Source organism: Ambystoma mexicanum, chromosome 14 (genome assembly GCF_040938575.1).
Source record: "Ambystoma mexicanum isolate Mex_15411 chromosome 14, UKY_AmexF1_1, whole genome shotgun sequence".
Taxonomy (NCBI): Eukaryota; Metazoa; Chordata; class Amphibia; order Caudata; family Ambystomatidae; genus Ambystoma; species Ambystoma mexicanum.
The window spans coordinates 105,048,372-105,066,304 of record NC_090940.1 but is presented as its reverse complement, the minus strand read 5'-3'; the positions used below and the strand labels follow the sequence as shown (position 1 = coordinate 105,066,304).

At 47.3% G+C, this 17,933-nt stretch overlaps 1 protein-coding gene across 11 annotated transcripts in view; it reads right to left on the bottom strand.

The window, feature by feature from the left end:
* RBM25 (RNA binding motif protein 25) overlaps nt 1-17,933 on the bottom strand; it is an 841,835-nt gene that overhangs the window by 736,004 nt on the left and 87,898 nt on the right. The window contains exon 1 of one of the 11 annotated variants that reach the window (XM_069638628.1): nt 16,872-16,890. The exons of the other annotated variants lie outside the window; for them this stretch is intronic. The gene's annotated coding sequence lies outside the window, so the exon portion shown is untranslated. Of the gene's footprint in view, nt 1-16,871; nt 16,891-17,933 lie in introns of those variants that run through there. 11 annotated transcript variants of the gene reach the window in all.

Below are 17,933 nucleotides of genomic sequence, written 5' to 3'. Positions count from 1 at the left end.
TCGGCAGGCTTCTCCTTTAGATGAACAGTTGACTCTGAAAATAGCATAGCAGCAATAATGAGTATTGGCCACACTTATGGTCTTCTGATAGAAGATCTCTGCTCAGCGAATCCGGTAGGGTGTTTAATTCCCCTGGAACATGTTGGGAAGTAAGGAAAATACCTGTTTAAGTGCCCATTTCCATATTTTCTGTGCTCGCCAGGACACATTTGGAGAATGTGTGGCCCCCTGCTTGTTGATGTACAACATTGCATTGGGGCGGTCTGATAATTTGTACGGAATGATTTGTAAGATGCGTTTCAAAGGCTTGGAGTACTGCTAGAAGTTCCGGAAGGTTTATGTGGTTTTGTGCTGTGATCTGAGTCCACATACCATGCGCTGTGAGAGAAGGTGATGGGGCTCTCCCCCCCCCCCAACCTGGTGAGGGATGAGTGTTGCAACGCTCGCTTGCACCGCTGGGTCGTGGAAGGGTTTTCCCCTTCAACAGATTTTCGTTTGTCCACCAGCGTTACAGCTTGTACTAGAGTTGGCAAAACAACTAGATCGTCCCACGGACAGCTTGCCCAAGACAACTGTTCGCCAACCACTCCTGCATCTGGCGCAAGCGCAATGTGCATGTGGGACCAGGTAAAAGCAAGATGCCATCATGCCAAGCAAACGCATAGCTTTGCGTACGCTTATTTGGTGACTGGCTTAATACCGAGGCATTTGCAGTAGTATGTTTTGTATTCTTTCCTTTGATGGAAAGACCAAAACCTTCCTCCGTTTTCATGACCGCTCATAAGAAGTGTTTGGTCTTGTTTGGTATATGGCTTGACTTTCTTGTTGATCGAGGAACCCTATTAGAAAAGAAGGTTGATCCTTCTTTGGGTATTTTGCTTGCAAATTTGGGGTTTCACCCCGTGATCAGCCAGTCGTCCAGGTAAGGGTACACTGGGATTGCCTCCCTGCGCAGGTGCACTGCCACCACTGCCAGTACCTTGGTGAATATCCTTTGAGCCGAAGCTATACAGAAGGGTAGCACTGGTTTGCCATTTTGAAACGCAAGAGTTTTCCGTGCACTGGAATATTGAAATATGAAAATAGGCACCTTTCATATCCAGTGTTGCCACGTCATCTCCCCATTTTAGCAGGGGGGGGGGGGGGGGAGATTGCCTCTTGCAGCGTTGTCATGTGGAATTTGTGTGGCTTTACATAAGTGTTAGCAGGGCGTAAGTCTAACACTTGGCACATGGTTAGATCTTTTTTGGCACAAGGAAGTAGGTTGAATAAATACCCTTGTTTACTGTGTTGGACGGCACAAACTCGATGGCATCCTTGACATGCAACGCGTTGACTTCGAGAAGGTTGAGCTGTTCTTCCTTTGGCACAGTGGATTGTTTTTGGAGGAGCTCCACACAATCTACCGCTACTGTCGATAACACCCACTTGTCCGTGGTTTTCCCCTCCCATGTGTGGATGAAGTTTGAAATCCGTCCTCCTGGGGAGGCATGGGAGGTGGAGGAAGGTAAGTAAGTGGGCACCACTTGTTTAAATTCACTTTCAAACAGATCAAAAAAGGTTGAGGTTATAAATCATCTTTCAAAAAATTCACAGGAGCTGGCTACGATGAGTCTGGAGACACCCTGACTCGTGGAACACAAAAATATGCAGAAGACCCTGGCTATGCGGAATGGCGTCCCCTGCTTGACTGCAATCCCAGCCTCAGTACACTCGTAGCTTTACGAGTACAGATTGAAGAATTGATTTGGTCTGGTTTCCAGACCTTTGATCTTGCGTGAAGTTGTTGTCAACTCCCCGCACATTTTTTCCACGGGCTACCTCGATCCCTTGAGTTTGTGTAAATTAGACCTGCCCTGATGAAGGAGCTGTATGCTCCGAAATGCATTGGCACTTTATGTTTATAACAATTATGGGATGAGTTAGCCGCGGCCTCACTAAGATTTTATTAGTGACCAACTTGGAATTTTCTTTTTGATAAACGCATATTACTTTTGGATCCGACTAAGAGATTTATTTGGATGAGTTACATTCTGTAAATACAGTGAACATTTACTAGTTGACTCTAATTATGTAAATTGCACTGCCCTTGGTAGGGCTTATACAGAGAGCGGCTGTGTGGCCAGGTTTGTTACCTGGTCTTCTGCATATTTTTGAGGCATGGGAGGTGACCTATAGCAGCCTGTCATTGCTTGCTTGGCTTGTGTTCATCCACCCCTATAGAAGATAAGGACGTTCCCCAGCCGCGGAATCTGCGCTGGCTTCTCTGTCTGGTAACCCTGTGACGCCGGACCTTGGTTATTTCAGGATGAATTTTGACCTGGTCCATAACTGGATCCTCTTTAGGAATTCTGGCCACGAAAACAGTGAAAATTGTTCACGTCTCTTTGGCAAGGTGGTTTATTAGTTGGCCAAGGGACTTGAGGATGTCGTATTCCTCCTTGGCGGACTTAAGGGCGTCCTTTACCGCTTCGCCGAATAAGACTGTTGGTTCGACTGGCATGTTAAGTAACATCGCCTGGGTCTCGCGCTTAAAGCCGGACTAGCAAAGCCAAGTGTGTTGCTTGATTATGGTTCTTCAGCGATTATTTGGCCTGCATTATCTGCAACGTCAAGGTTAATCCTGAGACTGAAGCTGGAAGTAGCTTTGCCTTCAGCTGCAACAAAGGCAAGTTGAGACTTTAAAGGCTCGGGAGTAGAAGCTATTAGGGTAGTTATTTCATCCCATTCATGGCAATCATAACTTGCCAACAGTTACGAATTGTTGGCGATTCTAGCTTGAAACACTGCCAAAGTCGCTACCTTCCTTCCCATGATAGAGCTTCTTGCTCTCCTTGTCTGTGGGAGCTTCTGAAGAGGCTAGTGTTGTCCTTTCCCTTTTATGGGTAGTGGTGCCCACGCGCGAATCCAGCTCAAGTTGGATTGATACAGAGCGGGTCAGGCGGCGATGGTCGAAAAAGTTTCTCTACCCACAGGTTTACTGCCCAGGTTGGATTAGGTGCCTCCAGTGAAGGTTGGATTCTTCTCTGGACAGATTTTAAAATTGGGATGAATTGGGTGGCAGCCTTCTGGTCTCCCAAAATATCCTCCACAAAGTCCTTGTCTTGCTGAGTCTCCTGTGTGGATACCAAAGTTCTGAGCTGCTTTGACTAATGTCGTTTGGAGTGCCGATTATCCACCGGAGAATCTCATAGTAATGGTCAGATTGCTGGTAGTCCTCATTATCCCCCTCAGTGTCTGTATTAACTTCATAAAAATCAACTGCTGCACAAGACCTTTTTGCTGGGGACTGGGATGAAGCATGGGGCTGAGAGCCAGAAGCCTGAGTAGTAAGAGGTGTAATCTGAAAGTTTTAGAAAGCCGGAGGGTTTTAAAAAAAAAAAAAAAAAGAAATTGGCCTTAAAGTTCATTCTTGCCATTACCCTATCCATGTCCTCCGCAGTCCATAGGGCTGAACTGGGGATGACCCCAGGGTACTGGGGAGTTTGGACTTGTACAAAGGGTGTAGGTGTGGATAGGCCCTTATTCTTGAAGGCATCAGCCAAAGAACCCTCTTTTTGTGAGGCAGGTAAAGTCTTAGAAGAGGTAGACTTGTCCTTATGAGACTAGTCTTTATGCCTCTTGAAATGAACAGCCTTTAGGCTCTCAGGGACATGTTTCTTAACCAGATGTGACAACCCAATGTTTAGACCCTACCGCCGATTGACGAATGAGGTCGATTCTCGGTTGTGGGATGGACCTCCACCTCGTCTGCCGACTATCGGTGTGCCGTCGATGTTTTATGGGCAGAGGCCTTCAATTAACAGGGTCTGTCATGGGGCGATCTAGACCACGAGTGCCCAGAAGACAGGGAATCTGCAGACCTCCCCCTTGAAGCTGTATCTGGGCGTTTGGTCGACAGCACCAACTCATCGCCCCCGGGATGTGTGTTTAGTGGAAGTGCTCTTGCCGCCGGGTGTCGTCCCCCTAACAGAGCCGTCGGCCTGTCTCTTGGGATTGGGGCTTGCACTTAGGAACTTTGCGGTCCTTGTCACCCTCGCCGCCCGAAAAGACAGTGACGCTGCCGTCACTGGAAGCTCCCTCCATGTCCATGGTGACCTCGGCCTGCATTGCCTGATGGGCCCAGCGCTTGGTTCTAGTCTTTAAGAGTCTTGGGTTTGAAGAGCTTGCAGGCTCGACAATGCCCCTCGTCGCAGTCGCGGTTCAGACACAAGTTGCACACTGTCGATCCACAGAATTTTATTACACGTGGGGCAGAATTTAAATGGTATTCTATCCATGTTTGAGAAAGGCAGCCGGGCAAGAAAGGGATTGTGTGGGAAAATGCATTGTACAATGACTGCCCCCCCCACACTCTCCCTACTGTAAAGACCTAGGCCCGGTGGGCCTTCCGAAAACGAAAGGGTCCATCGAATCTTGAAATCGTCTCATGGCTATCTTTCACACCCCACCGATGAATTGTTCGAAGTCAAAACAGAAAGAGTAAACTATTTTTTACTCGTCATAAGCAAATGGCGCTAGCCGAAATTGAACTCCACGATAAGCATCCTCTCACGATGGCAGAAAATAACTGAGGGACCTCGATGCGTGAAGGACCATGGGTACAGTGGACGTCACACTAGGGATAGTATTACTAGCACCCCCCGAAAACAACTAATACTCTGCAGCTTCCACTAGATGCCAGCCTATGCATAGCATGTGATCTAAGCAGATTCCACAAGCATGAGAGAGTAGAACAAGTTACTTACCAACTGCAACGTTCTTTCAACTGGATGTTCCTCCCACGTATTGCTCATTTTAGATATAGCCTTACCTTCAGCTTGCTGCTCCGTAAATTTTCTCTCTTCTCTCCACCAGAGGGCGCTCTTCGAGGCCGCGGCATCAATGTCCCTCGGCGGCATCCGGCGCGCATCGACGTCATCCACTGTATAAGAGCCTCGAGCACGCCCGTTGGCTACAGTTCTGTTTTTTCGTATATTATAGTCCATGGGTTTTAATTAATGGTGTGCCTCTTTTGACCCAAGCCTTAAGAGTTTAGAGTGTAATCCACGTAAACTCTACTGTGGGGTTGGTTGGGAGGGTTGATGAGGAATACGTGGGAGGAACATCAAATCGAAAGAAAGTTAGTTGGTAAGTAACTTGTTCTTCGAATGGATTGAGTCCTCCCACGTATTCCTCCTTAGATAGACTCCCAAAGCAGTTTTGTCTTGGAGGTGGGAGTACAGAATTTTTCTAATCATGTACAGAATGGAGTACAGATTTAGCAAACAGACTTCCTTGAGAAGTAGGGTCCAGAGCATAATGTTTTATAAAGGTATGCATGGCTGACCATGTGGCTGCTGCACAAATATCTTGTACAGGAACACCCCTTTTTAATGCTGTTGAAGTTGCCATGCCCCTGGTTGAATGAGCTCTCAGTCCATCAGGTAGTTCCTTCCCAGGCAATCTATAACATTCTGTTATAGCCAAAATTATCCATCTAGATAATGTTTGTTTAGTTACTTCAAGTCCCAGTTTGCGTCCAGTGTACCCCACAAAAAGTTGATCACACTGACGTACTTTTGCCAATCTTGAAATGTAGAAATTAAGAGCTCTTCTGGGATCTAGTCTATGTGGCCGCTCCTCTTTGCATGCATGAGGAGGAGGGTAAAAAGTAGGTAAAGTTATTTTCTGTGACAGATAAAATCAGAAACAATTTTTGGCAAAAGAGATGGTTTAACTCTAAGAACTACTTTGTCTTTATAAAAGTTAGTGTGAGGAGGGCCGCTAGAAAGCACCTGCAACTCACTCACCTGCGGGCTGATGTCAATGCTACAAGGAGTATTGTTTTCATAGTAAGGAGCCTTAGCGGGCCAGAGTGTAAAGGCTCAAATGGAGTACATGTGAGAGTTTAGAACCAAGTTCAAATCCCACACGAACCTGGAAAGGTATTGGTGGAAATACATTATTTAAACCTTTTAAGAACTGAATTATTAAAAAGGTATCTTGAAGTAAGATGTAACAAAAGATAAAATTGTGGGGATACTACATTGAAATGGGTCCACATTCTTTTCTATGCACCAGTTACTGAACTTATTCCAACGACACCGATAGAGATTTGGTTGCTGGCCTTCTGGCCGAAAGCAAACTCTCCATCACGTCATCCCGAAGATCCCAATCCTTATATCTCAACCTCGCAGAAGCCATACGTGAAGGTTGAGTGTGTTCACCTCCGCATGGCGAACATGACCTTCCTCTCGCGAGAGAAGGTCCTCTCTTCTTGGAAGACGTATTGGAGGGCAGATTGACATGTTCAGAAGGTGCGGCTACCACGTTCTCCTGGCCCAATCCGGGGCAATTAGGATCATGGTTTTCCTGAACTTTCTCATCCTCCCGATTAATTGAGGGATCACAGGGACTGGAGGGAATGCATACAGGAGTGGAAACTCCCAGTCCACGACTAACGCGTCCCCTAGAGCTCTCGGGGGGAATTTCCCTTGAGCAGTACTGCTCGCACTTCCAGTTGGTACTGGTCGCCAACAGAGCCACTTGAGGGGTTGCCCGAAGGGCGAAGATCTCTTGAATCACTTCCCGAGCCATCTCCCACTCGTGGGATACTGTGCTCTGCCTGCTCAGAGCATCCGCTGCTGTGTTTTGCTCTCCGGCTAGATGAACTACCGAAAGAGAGATCCCTTCCTGTATTGTCCAGAACCAGAGTTGCATTGCCTCTCTGCACAGCGGCAGTAACCCCCACCACTCCTCCCTTGTTGAGGTAGTACATGGCCACTGTGTTGTCTGTCATTATCAGACCATTCTTCCCCGTACAGAGGGCAGGAAGGCTTTTAGCGCTAGTCTGATTGCCCTCAACTCCAAAAGGTTGATGTGTAGTTTGGACTCCAATGGAGACCAACTACCGCTGATTGTCAGATCGTTGGTATGGGCTCCCCACCCTATGAGTGAGGCGTCCGTCACTACTGTTCTCTCTGGCCATGGTTGCTAAAAGATTTTCCTCTGAGAATATGATGTCTGCAAGCCCACCATTGTAGATCCTGTGCTACTTTGGCTGGAACCTGCAACAGATCTGACATTTCCCCTGAATATTGGGACCATTGAGTTCTGAGAGCCCATTGAAGGGAGCTCATTCTAAATCTGGCTTCCTGGTACCAGAAAAATGCAGGATGCCATCAGACCGAGCAACCTGAGAAAATCGAAGGCCGGAAGATACTGGGCATTCTGGAATTTTGTTACCATCTGCACAATGTGGTGAGCCCTCTCTTCGGGGGGGGGGGGGGGGGGGGGGCGCGAGGCTTTGCCTGAGCAAGTATCCAGGAATGCTCCGATAAACTGGAGTTTCTGAAGGAAGTGACAATTCTTGGACAGATGATCCTGGGCTTGCTCTGGGGAACGTGCTCTGATCATCCAATCGTCCAGATAGGGGTATACATGAATCCCCCCTCTCCTGAGACTCGCTGCCACTACCGCAATCAACTTTGTGAAAACTCTTGGGGCGGAGGTTAACCCGAATGGCAGAACTCAAAACTGATAGTGAGAATTGCCAATCGCAAACCTTAGGTACTCTGTGCTTGAGGTGGATTGGCACATGAAAGTAAGCATCCTGAAGGTCCAATGATACCAACCAATCATTGAGTTGGAGAGCCTGAAGGATCTGAGAAAGTGTGACCATCTTAAACCTTGTACTTCCTTAGGAACTTGAACAAGTTTCTCAAGTCCAAAATGGGTCTCAGTCCTCCGTCGTCCTTTGGGATGAGGAAATATGGGGAATACCAACCCTTGTTCCTCTCCGCTACAGGTACATTTTCTATTGCACCTTTCAGTAGCAGGTGAAGACTTCCTGCAACAGGAGTGGATCCGGATGTTTGTATCCCCGGGGGGATGGTGGGGGGGGGGGGGCGCGGTGATTCTGAGGTTTCTTTAGAAAAGGAAGGCAGTAACCTTGGGATACTGTTTCCAGCACCCAAGCATCTGAAGGAATGCCGCGCCATTCTTCTAAATGTTGTGAGTTTCTGCATTCCACCGGGATCTTGTGGGTCAAAGCCTCAAGTTTTGCAGCAGCAGCAGCTGAAGGGACAGATGCCGCAGCTGGGGCAAATCTAGCACCTTTTTCACGCCCCCGAGGAAATTTCTTTGACCTCTGATTGGCCTGCCCTCTTCCTCTTCCAATTGAGGAACGAAAAGGACGACCCCTCCAGGAAGAGGAGCCTGTGTAGGGGCGTTGCTTAGGTGGTCTTATAACAGCACCGAGAGAGTTTGCCACCACTTTGGAGGTCTGCAGCTTCTCCAAACTTCCATCTACCTTACTGCCAAACAACCTTGAGCCGTCAAAGGGCATATTAAGAAGCCTGGATTGCACATCCGGAGCAAAACCAGACTTAGTCACGCAAATCTACGTAGCACCGTGCTAGTTGCCATGGACCTACTGATACTGCCAGCTGTGTCCAAACCTGATTGAAGGCATTCTCCCGAAGCCTCTTTTCCATCCCTTTTAATGGCCAGAAAGCCATCACGCTCTTCACCCTCTGGGATGTGTTCAGCTGCTGCTGACATGCAGTCCCACAGGGTATATGCAAACCTTGCCAAGGTACAGGTTACATTAGTAGACTTCAAAGCCATACTCCCGGATGTAAAAATCTTCCTAGACCATGCATCCACCTTTTTATCGTCCCTATCTGGAGGGATTGTAGGGTATGCAGCATTTCTTGTGGAAGTGGCTGCTTATACTACCAGACTTTCTGGAGTTGGGTGTTTGCTCAGGTATTCTGGATCAGAATTGCAGGGTCTATATTTTGACACATTTTTTTATTTACTGCAGGTATGGCTTCAGGGTGTTCCCATGCAGAAATAAGCCTTCTCTGCAAGGCAATGTGAAAAGGGATAATGGGGTGAGGTGTTCCCGATAGTATATCAGTCATGTCATCATCCTGAAAGACTGGTGAACTTCTACCCGACCCCATAAATTCTGTAACTCTATTCATGAGTTTTCTGTAACCCGCATCATCCTGCTCTGATGAGTCTGGCTTGTCAAATTCATCCTGTGGAGAAGTGTCCAGACCACTTGCTGTTTGTAGACATTCTTGTAGATCTTTAATTTTTGATTGAGGATTAATTCCTCTGGAACAGATCTTGTGCCAAATTTAACACCAGCAGAGGTGACTTCTTCCTCTTCTGATGATTCTCCCTCATAGATGGATGACATGGTCCTGAAATAAATCAGGTCTACTCTCAGGTTGAAAAACCTTTTCTGGTAATGTGGGTTTTTCCCTTATTAAAGGCGTGGCCGTTGACGTAAACGTCGATGCCGTAATCACAGCCTTCGATGATGTCAAGGGAACCTTCGATGACCTAGATGTAATCGTCAAGGGAGTTGTGGAAACTGTCGAAGGAGCTTTCGAAGTTATCGATCGTGAACTCGACATAGCTTCCTTCAGAGTTGTCGACTCGAAGTCTTCGATGGCGTCAATGTCGACTTCGATGGCGTATGACGTTTCAACGCCATTGTTTCCCTCTCACTTCGATTTATGTACCAAAAGGTCTTTTTCACGAGGTGATCGAGAAGAGTCCCTCGATGACACCCTCGACGTCTTTTTCAGCTTTTGTGGTTTTGGACCTTCCTGTGTCACGTTTTTCCTAAGTAGGGGCATGGTCTTCTTTAGCCTTTTTTGAGGGGGTCTGAGCCGCGTTCTCAAAAATGTTTAGCCTGGAAACTCAAAAGGATTCCCATTTACTCGGGGAGTCATGCTTTGATGGGCATGCCCATCACCTCCGAAGACGTCAAGGCGGATGAGGAAAATCAATGTCTTTTCTTGGTCTTTTTGGATGACGAAGAATACTCTCAATCTAATGCTCGACCTATGTTTTTTAGGCTATTTTTTCGTAGACTCGGCCGAGTCTTTCCCCTTTCGAAGTAGACTTTGATGAACCCTCCCCCATCGCCAGTTTACCTCTACATTCTTTTAAGGCCTGATGGGTCATCGACTGGCACGAACCACAGTCTTCAATTCGGTGGTCGGAACCGAGGCACCAAAGAATTCTTGTGTGGATCGGTCAGCGACATTTTCTTTCCAAATTTCAGGCATTTTTTTAAATCCGGTCTTCGGTGTGGAAGGGTTTCGAAGAAGACAGCTTTTTCACAAAAGATTGAAGTGCCATTTGAAACGATCGAAAGCGAAGCTAACGGAAAAACAGAACTGAAGCCAACAGGCGCGCTCGAGGCTCTTATACAGTGGATGACGTTGATGCTCGACGGATGCCGCGGCCTCGAGAAGAGCACCCTCTGGTGGAGAGAAGAAAGAATTCCGAAGCAGCAAGCTGAAGGTAAGGATATATCTAAAATGAGGAATATGTGGGAGGACACAATCCATTCAAATATATATTTATTGAAGTTTGATAAAAATGAAAAACAAAAATGTTAAAGGAAAGTTATAGCCTGAAACTGCTTAGTATGGTGTTGCATCGGGTAATCAACTTTAAGCCTGAGCCAGGTAGACTCAAAGGCAGCATTCAAACCCCTGTGCATCCATGAAAGTGGCATTTATTGCTATTAGCACTCAGATCTGCCCTCTTGGGCGCCAATGCTTGCGTTGTTAAGGTAATTATGAAAAGGAATTACACATGCCCGTAATAAGAAATGCCCATTTCCAGGACCTGGTAGTGTTCAGGTAAGTGGGTGGGGGGGGGGGGGGGGGTTCAAGATGTTGCACTGCCTCAAAGCATGGGGTGAAGGCTGGGCAGAGGCACGGTGGGCTAGCATGAAACGCAGGCAGCTACTTGCAGATTCAGCTTGCGTTCCTAGCCTCTGGATTGGCCAGCTCTCCTGCAGGTGCAAACATAATATAATCAGAGTAAAGAGAGCTTGAGGCCAACTACAGCATATGGGATTGAAGAAGATCTGTAGCTGTATGGACTGTATGAACTATGGATCACTACTTTGCGTAAACCTCAGCTTTGTATATTTCATTATGTAAGAGGAAAGAAAATAAGACTGAGCAGAGTGGGTGGTGTAGCAGGCAGAAAACCGGGCACAATATTTGCAGCCACCTTGATTTAAGGCTAGCTGGTATACAGCAACACAGTGGTAAACTACACTGTCAAGGTGTTTGGGAATGCGCTCATGGGTTGAGCACCAGTTGCAGATGTAGCCAACTAGCATGTCACAGAACCAGGTTTGCCATTAAAAGCATTTGGTCGTGTGATATTTAGACAGCAATCTATACTTTAAAAAATGGCATATGAATGTTTTTTAGTAAAGTAGCAATATTGCAATCATACAACAATTTACATTTTTAGGAATGGAATTGCAGAACTGTCTTAATGTAGTTGGGTTACTTCTGGTGTGACATTGTTTGAATAAGGAATCTTGCCTCGCACTCCCACAAAATCATTGGACAGGTTTAAAAGTGGAGGAGAGGATTACTGCTGCACTCTCTCCATTAGCCCTTTTGAACTTGCAGTGAACCGAGAAAAGAGGGTGGAGACAGCACCGAGGACAAGAGGAATGCAGGGTGAGCATTCACTGAGCAGGGTAATTTAAATAGCTAACTGCTACCCAAATGCCAATTTAATTACCAAACCTACAGAATTGCATAGCAAATTGCTATACGACACTGCCTATTTTATGCCTTGCTAATTGTTCTAGCGGGCTCAATGGTGCCAAGCACTGCATCAGAAACCGTGCATTGGAGCAAATGAAGTTGGCGCCAAGCAGGGCTGTTGGGCCTCAATTAGCTAGCAACTCAAACCAGATTCAGACTGATAATGGACTCTGGATTGCCAGACTTAATTCTGGTAGAGCTCCTTGTGATTGTAAATCTCCGACAGTTAGGATGTCAGTCTGGGAAACGCTGTGTGCGGCTACATACTTAAGCAGCTACCAAGAGGAAAAACGCCTACATGGTCATACTAGCAAGATGCACAATAGCAGTAAGAAGTAATGTAAAGCAATGAAGGAAGGTTGACATCTTTGATGTTTGAAAAACTGAAAAGCACGCTGTGCAAGCATCACCCCCCTTGCTAGTTTCAGGTGTACGATAAGAGTGCCCTTGCAACTGGCCCCCCCCCTGCAGCCCCCATCTTCGCATTAGCACCCAGGGATAATCTCCCATCCTAAAATGTCTAACTTTTCTTTCATCACTTCCCCAAGGACATGGGGTCCATGTCTTCAATAATAGGGCAGGCTAGACATGGACTACATGCTTGGGCGGGTAAGAGGTCAGTCTTGACACAGGGAGCTGAAAATGGGGTTTTACTTGGGAATAAATTCACAAGAAATTCAAAAGTCCAACACTTCTTAAATCTACTGTACAGAAAGAAAAAATAATCTAAGATTTAACATTTTCTTCTGGTTCCATCCTTTTTTTGTATATGCTGGAAGAAAAGAGCAACCTCACCGATTCATTGGATCATTAGTTCTCAGGAAAAACGGTATTAAACCTTAGTCTGGTGTTCAGCATTAGGTGCTAAACAGGATTACAGACAGACCAACTTCAAGTCATTTTTTTGGGAGGATGAAAGGGCTATGAAGAATTGTATACAGTTGGTCGACTGCAGGGACGTCTAAAAAGTTACATTCATTTCAATCCAGCATGTCCAGGGTTCTCAGAATCATGAAGAATCATAAACCCAATACACAAAATTAGAGTGCATAGAGCAATTTGCTCCGTTGAACTCCATCTGTAACCCATAGTCTCCACACAAGCACAAAAGGACCTTACAAACTAACTTTTGAAAGCAGTGGACGGATACTGGCAACGCCACTTGACCTCTTTGCATCTTTTCAATAATCCTAATAAATTGGGCGATGTGATGGCTTCACAGGGCCAACTTTAAACATGTTTCTCCTTGCTCATCTGACAGAGGAGAACTTGCTCCATTTTCACCTCCTGGTAGCTATTTTATTCTATCCGATAAGAGCCATTCCATTACCCCCTTAGCCCCCCAAAATCAGAAACAGTTATATATATTGTGTCATTTATAACGCGCCTGTACACAAGTGTTTCTAGGCGCAACAAGGAAGGACAAAATAATGATCTTAATAGGCCTTGTGTCATTCAGATCGGAAGAGGGAAGGGGAGAAGTGCCAGGAGGAGGGGAAGTGCCGCTGACTCACAAGTGCAGCCAGCAGGTGGATCATAAGTGCAGAGAGCAGGGACTGTAGGGTTGCAGCTACAGACCCTTAAGGGCTCGGGAGCCCAGAGGCAGTGCGAGGGCAACTGGACATGCAGGAGCCTGGGCCTAAGTTTAGAAGGCGACCAGTGCGCGGAGTAGTCAGGTGAATCAGCAGGGGAGAGGAAGAGGGAAAGTGGAAGCGAAAAGGAAGGTCGAGTTGTTCCGGAACCAGTTCTGCTCAAGTTTGAGAGAGGCGGGAGAATCTGTTCCAGAGGGAGGCCCCAGCCGAGGAGATAGATCTACCCCCAACTCTCTGCTTGGAGAAGTGTCTGACCCTACCCTCAGAGTTGGAGGTGGATGAACAGAGAGCTCAAGAAGGAAGTTGGAAGAAAAAGTTGGAGGCCGAGCAGTCCCAGGCCCCAGAAAGACTTGTGGATGATGCAGTGTCATGAAGTTGATCCTTGAAGCAACGGAGAGCCAGTGAAGGGATTTCAGAGCTGGAGAGATACGATCGCTGGGCTTGAGGCCAAGGACAAGTCTTGCAGTCCTGTTCTGGATAAGTTGTAAAAGTCGAAGAGAAGGGGCAGGAAGATTTAGAAAGCGGCTGTTGCAATAGTCCAGCCTCGAGAAGACCACAGCTCTGGAGACCGTGAGCTTATGAGGATAAGTGAGAAAAGGAAGAATATCTCCAATGAGGTACAGCTGATAAAGATGGCAGGTGTGAAGAGAGTAGGAGAGGGTGGAGTCCAAGATGACACCAAGGTTCTTAGCCTCACAGGAAGGAGCAGGAACAGGGCCCATAGTGGGCGGCCAGAGAGGAAAGGAGGATCTCAGTCTCCCTGGCATTAAGGCAGAGATCACTGGCAGCGCACAATTCCTGAATTGCGATCAGACAGTGTGGTACGAGAGAAGCAGCAGCAGTGGCTGAGAGGAGCCTGAAAGAGCGAGTGTCATCCACATGACATTGAAAAGTGGAGCAGAAAGTAGCGATGCAGTGGGCAAGAGATGCCAGGTAGTATTTGAATAGCCAGGGAGAGAGGTTAGACCCCCTGTGGAACACCACAAGTAAAGATATAGAAGATAGGAAAGACCCCAGTTGGACCCAAGAGGGTCAGTCGGTGGAAAATTAGGTCAACCAGGCCAGGGACGGACCAGTAATACCAAGGTTGTTGCAGAGACAATTGAGCAGGACGGCATGGTTGACTGTCAAAAGCAGAAGGGATATTAGAGTCAAAATCGGAGAGCAAGTCTTCACAGGTGTTTAGGAGAGCAGTTTACATGCTTTTGGCAGCACTCAGAGTGGTAGTTATGGAGGCAACAAAAAGATTCAGTATTTAGATTAAGCTGGGAGATAGTCAGCTTTCCAAAAGTTTGCCCAGGAAAGAAGTGATGAGATCGAGCGATAGTTAGCCAGAGGACGGATCGGCCGAGGCCTTCTTTATAAGGGGTGCACAAGAGTGCGAGGGTAAAATTACAGTGGCAAAGGAGTGATTGCAGAAATCGGCCAAGGCTGGAGCAAAGGTCTCCATGTGGTCCTTGACTGTTCTGGATGAGCATGGGAGAACCTGCTTTGACGAGACTTTCATAGATGGGACTGGTCTAGAAACATTGTTAGGAGTAAACCATCGGAAAGGAGAAGAATGGAGGTGAGACGGCCTCAGACCGGCCAGGAGTGGAAGAAGGAGGAAGAGGAGTTAGAGGAAGAGTGGGTGGGCAGGATGTCCCGAGTTTTAATAGTGAAATGCGAGGCGAAGGCTGTGCAGAGAACCTGGGAGGGAACAGGAGAGGTAGAGACTGCAGCAGGATTGGCCAGCTCCTTGCAGATTTTGCAAAGTTCGGCTGAGTTAGAGGCCGCAGAGATGCAGGCTTAAATGTAGGCTCTCTTCTTAAAGCGCCTTTACTGCCTTTGGAGCAGGCGGCAGGCCAGTTTGTCAGGGAGTGCGCCTGACGCCCTCCACTTCCTCTCTTCCGCCCCAACACTTGCGTTGAAGGGCAGAGAGGTCGGAATATTACCAAGAGTTGCACTTGGATTTGGGCTTCAAGCGGATCCTCATGACAGGGGCAAGGGCAGCAAGAGTGTTTGGGATAGATAGATGAAGGTTAGAAAGGGCTGTGTCAAGGTGTGAGCCAGCCAAAGGTGGAGGAGTAGAGAAAGTAGTGGCGAAAGCCTCCACTGAGACATGCTTCATGGGTCGGATGACAGAAGGTAGGTGGCAGTGCTTGAGTGGGCTTGACCTGCGGGGGAAGAAAGGAGAAAGTGATCACTCCAAGAGAGATAAGTGGTGAATGTTAGAGAAGGGGAGTTGTGAGAACAGAACATCCAGGGTGTGCCCTGCAGAGTGAGTCGGCCAGAGAGAAGAATAGAGAGGTTGTGAAAGTCCTGAAAAAAGGCTGGTAGCATGCAGGTGGATGATTCAAGTCTGAGGAGAAGTTGAGAGGTAGAGGCAAGGAGCGAGGAGGAGTCAACCCACTCAGAGGAAGAGGGCGGCCTGTAGCTAGTGGCCACAGTCAGACAGTGGCCAGGAGCGGGAGAGCCTGCAGACCAAAGAAGTCGTAGTGCTGCATTGGAATGATAAAAGCAGGGATCCACTCTGGGAAAATCAAGGATGCACCCCCACCGTGACGGTTGGTTCGTTCTGGGTTCAGAAGGGGATCTTGTAGCCATCGGGAAGGAGAGTGTAAAAACTTGTGACAGAGCTGGCTGTGAACAGAGTATCAAACTCTTCCAGGAGACTAGATGTCAGGGGCGTGTTTCACAGCTGAATGAGAGTTGAGTAGCAGCGATGTGGAGCAGGTTGCCACATTTAAAGGACTTCCAGGGAGGGGTACAGGCCAGAGGTACATCCTGCAGCAGTGTTGGAGGTGCCGATGATGGGCAGAGGAAGGAAGAGAAGGCAGGTTAGTCAGAGGGAGAAAGGTGGCAGAGGAGAGAGGCAACAGGGCGTTCGGTAAGAATTGGTGCAGTCACATTGAGACTACACACCACTCATCTGCTTGGTATTAGGTAACCCACCTTTTGGTATAGGTCTGTACTACACACGTTAGAAGTGTGGCTGAGCAGCCAGGCCCATTTCAAGAGGGGTAAATGTGGGCTGTGGAGCTGTACAAATGAAATCTGCAAATACAAGTAAAACTTCCACTCAAGATTTCAATTAGAAATAGTCATTTAATATCAATTATTAAATGAGCATTTTTAACAAGGCAATTTGTTGTAACAATGTAAATGTTAAAATTACTCTCCAGAATCAAAACAAGTTAGCGGATAATCTATGCTTCTCACACAATTCCTACACCCTGAGGTGACTTCAATCACAAGGACAATAATTTCATATGTATCAATAGTATACATTGCAGATTCTGAGGTTGCAGAAAGGAAGGTTAGGGAAGGAAAAAGGTTAGACAGTTTCTCAGTATGGGAGGACAACTAAATCTTCCAAAGAAATCTAGATAAACCTTTTCCAGCAGTAACAGCATACAACAAGCTACCACCTATGAAGGACCAACAGTATCAACGGCAATGGGCTAAAAGAGTCTTCAGGGAGCCAGGAGAGCCAAAGTCATTTGGACAGAGTCTATGGATCTGATGCACTTAGATCAAAGTCTTGCACAAAGTTAGAGTCTTTACAAAAATCACTTGTAAGGTCACAAGCTGTTAAGCCTGTGAGAAGAGAGTTCAAATCAATTCTGAAAAAGCAAGCCAATGCAATTCCTAACTGAGAAGAGCGCAGTTACAGGCAATAAGGCAAGTACACTGCAAGCCTAAACAGTACCTCTGGTTTGAAGAGTGGTCCTACTGGATTCGGTCTTGCTACAGCGGTGCAGACCCTTGTTCCTTGGCCTCAGTCGTGGGGACAAGAGGGATAACATCTGGAGGGTTCCTGCGGCAGTACTCAGGTCGTCGGCAGCTACAGGCTCTTTTTGGTTCAACTACACTTCGCGGCTTCCGTGCTAGCAAACTGCACCGTTGCAGATTTTGCACACTGGTTGCACTCTTTGCTCTCTCGGTCCTGCACTCTGGTGAGGGGGACTCTGGTAGGTCCCACTTCTGGAGGGTCCTCAGGAGTCTCCTGGGCTTCTAGCCGGATTCGTTCCGTGGTAGACGATGCATTGGACTACGGTCACTCAACCCCTGGCATTGAGCTTCCAAAGCAATGGAGAGGAAAAGCAAGTTGGGGGCTGGTGGTCCAGTGGAGTTAGTCTTTGGGTTAGTTGGCCCCACTGACCGAAGGGGAGAAGTTGTTCCGTCCAGAGCTTCCCAGTCGAAAGGAGTTCAGCACAGCAGCAGAGCTTCACTGGGCAATTCAAAGGTCGAGGAGGTTGCAGCAAGCTTAGTTCACTGTTTATTCGTCTGCCGTTTCTCCCAGTGGTCGACTGCCTGTAGTCACAAAATCCTCTCCCTTTAAGCAGGATTCCCCCTCATTCTTGCACAGCCTAGGCTGTCAGTCACACAGCAGAGTGGCTGTCCTGAAAGGCCAGCTAGCCAATCAGGATTAGTTTCATTCAGGCATTCCTAGAGACAAACGGGAGTTTGGGGTCCCCTCCCTCACATCCTGTCCTTCCAGACACACTGGAGCCAGGGGCGGGTTTCAGGGCTGAAGCCTGCCAAAGGCAAGACAAAAAAAAAAGGTTAAATCTGTCTCAACGCGCAGAGTAAAATCCAAGAAAGACCTCACAAACAGAAAATGGTGATAAAAGACAGGCATTTTGACAAAGATGGTCACCCATGGGTGCTGTACTCCAGCAGTTCAGCCTGTGGTAGAAAAGCACAATGGTAGGAAAAAGTAAACCACTGCCAACAGCCATTTAAAGCAGTGAGGGTAACAAAAATATGT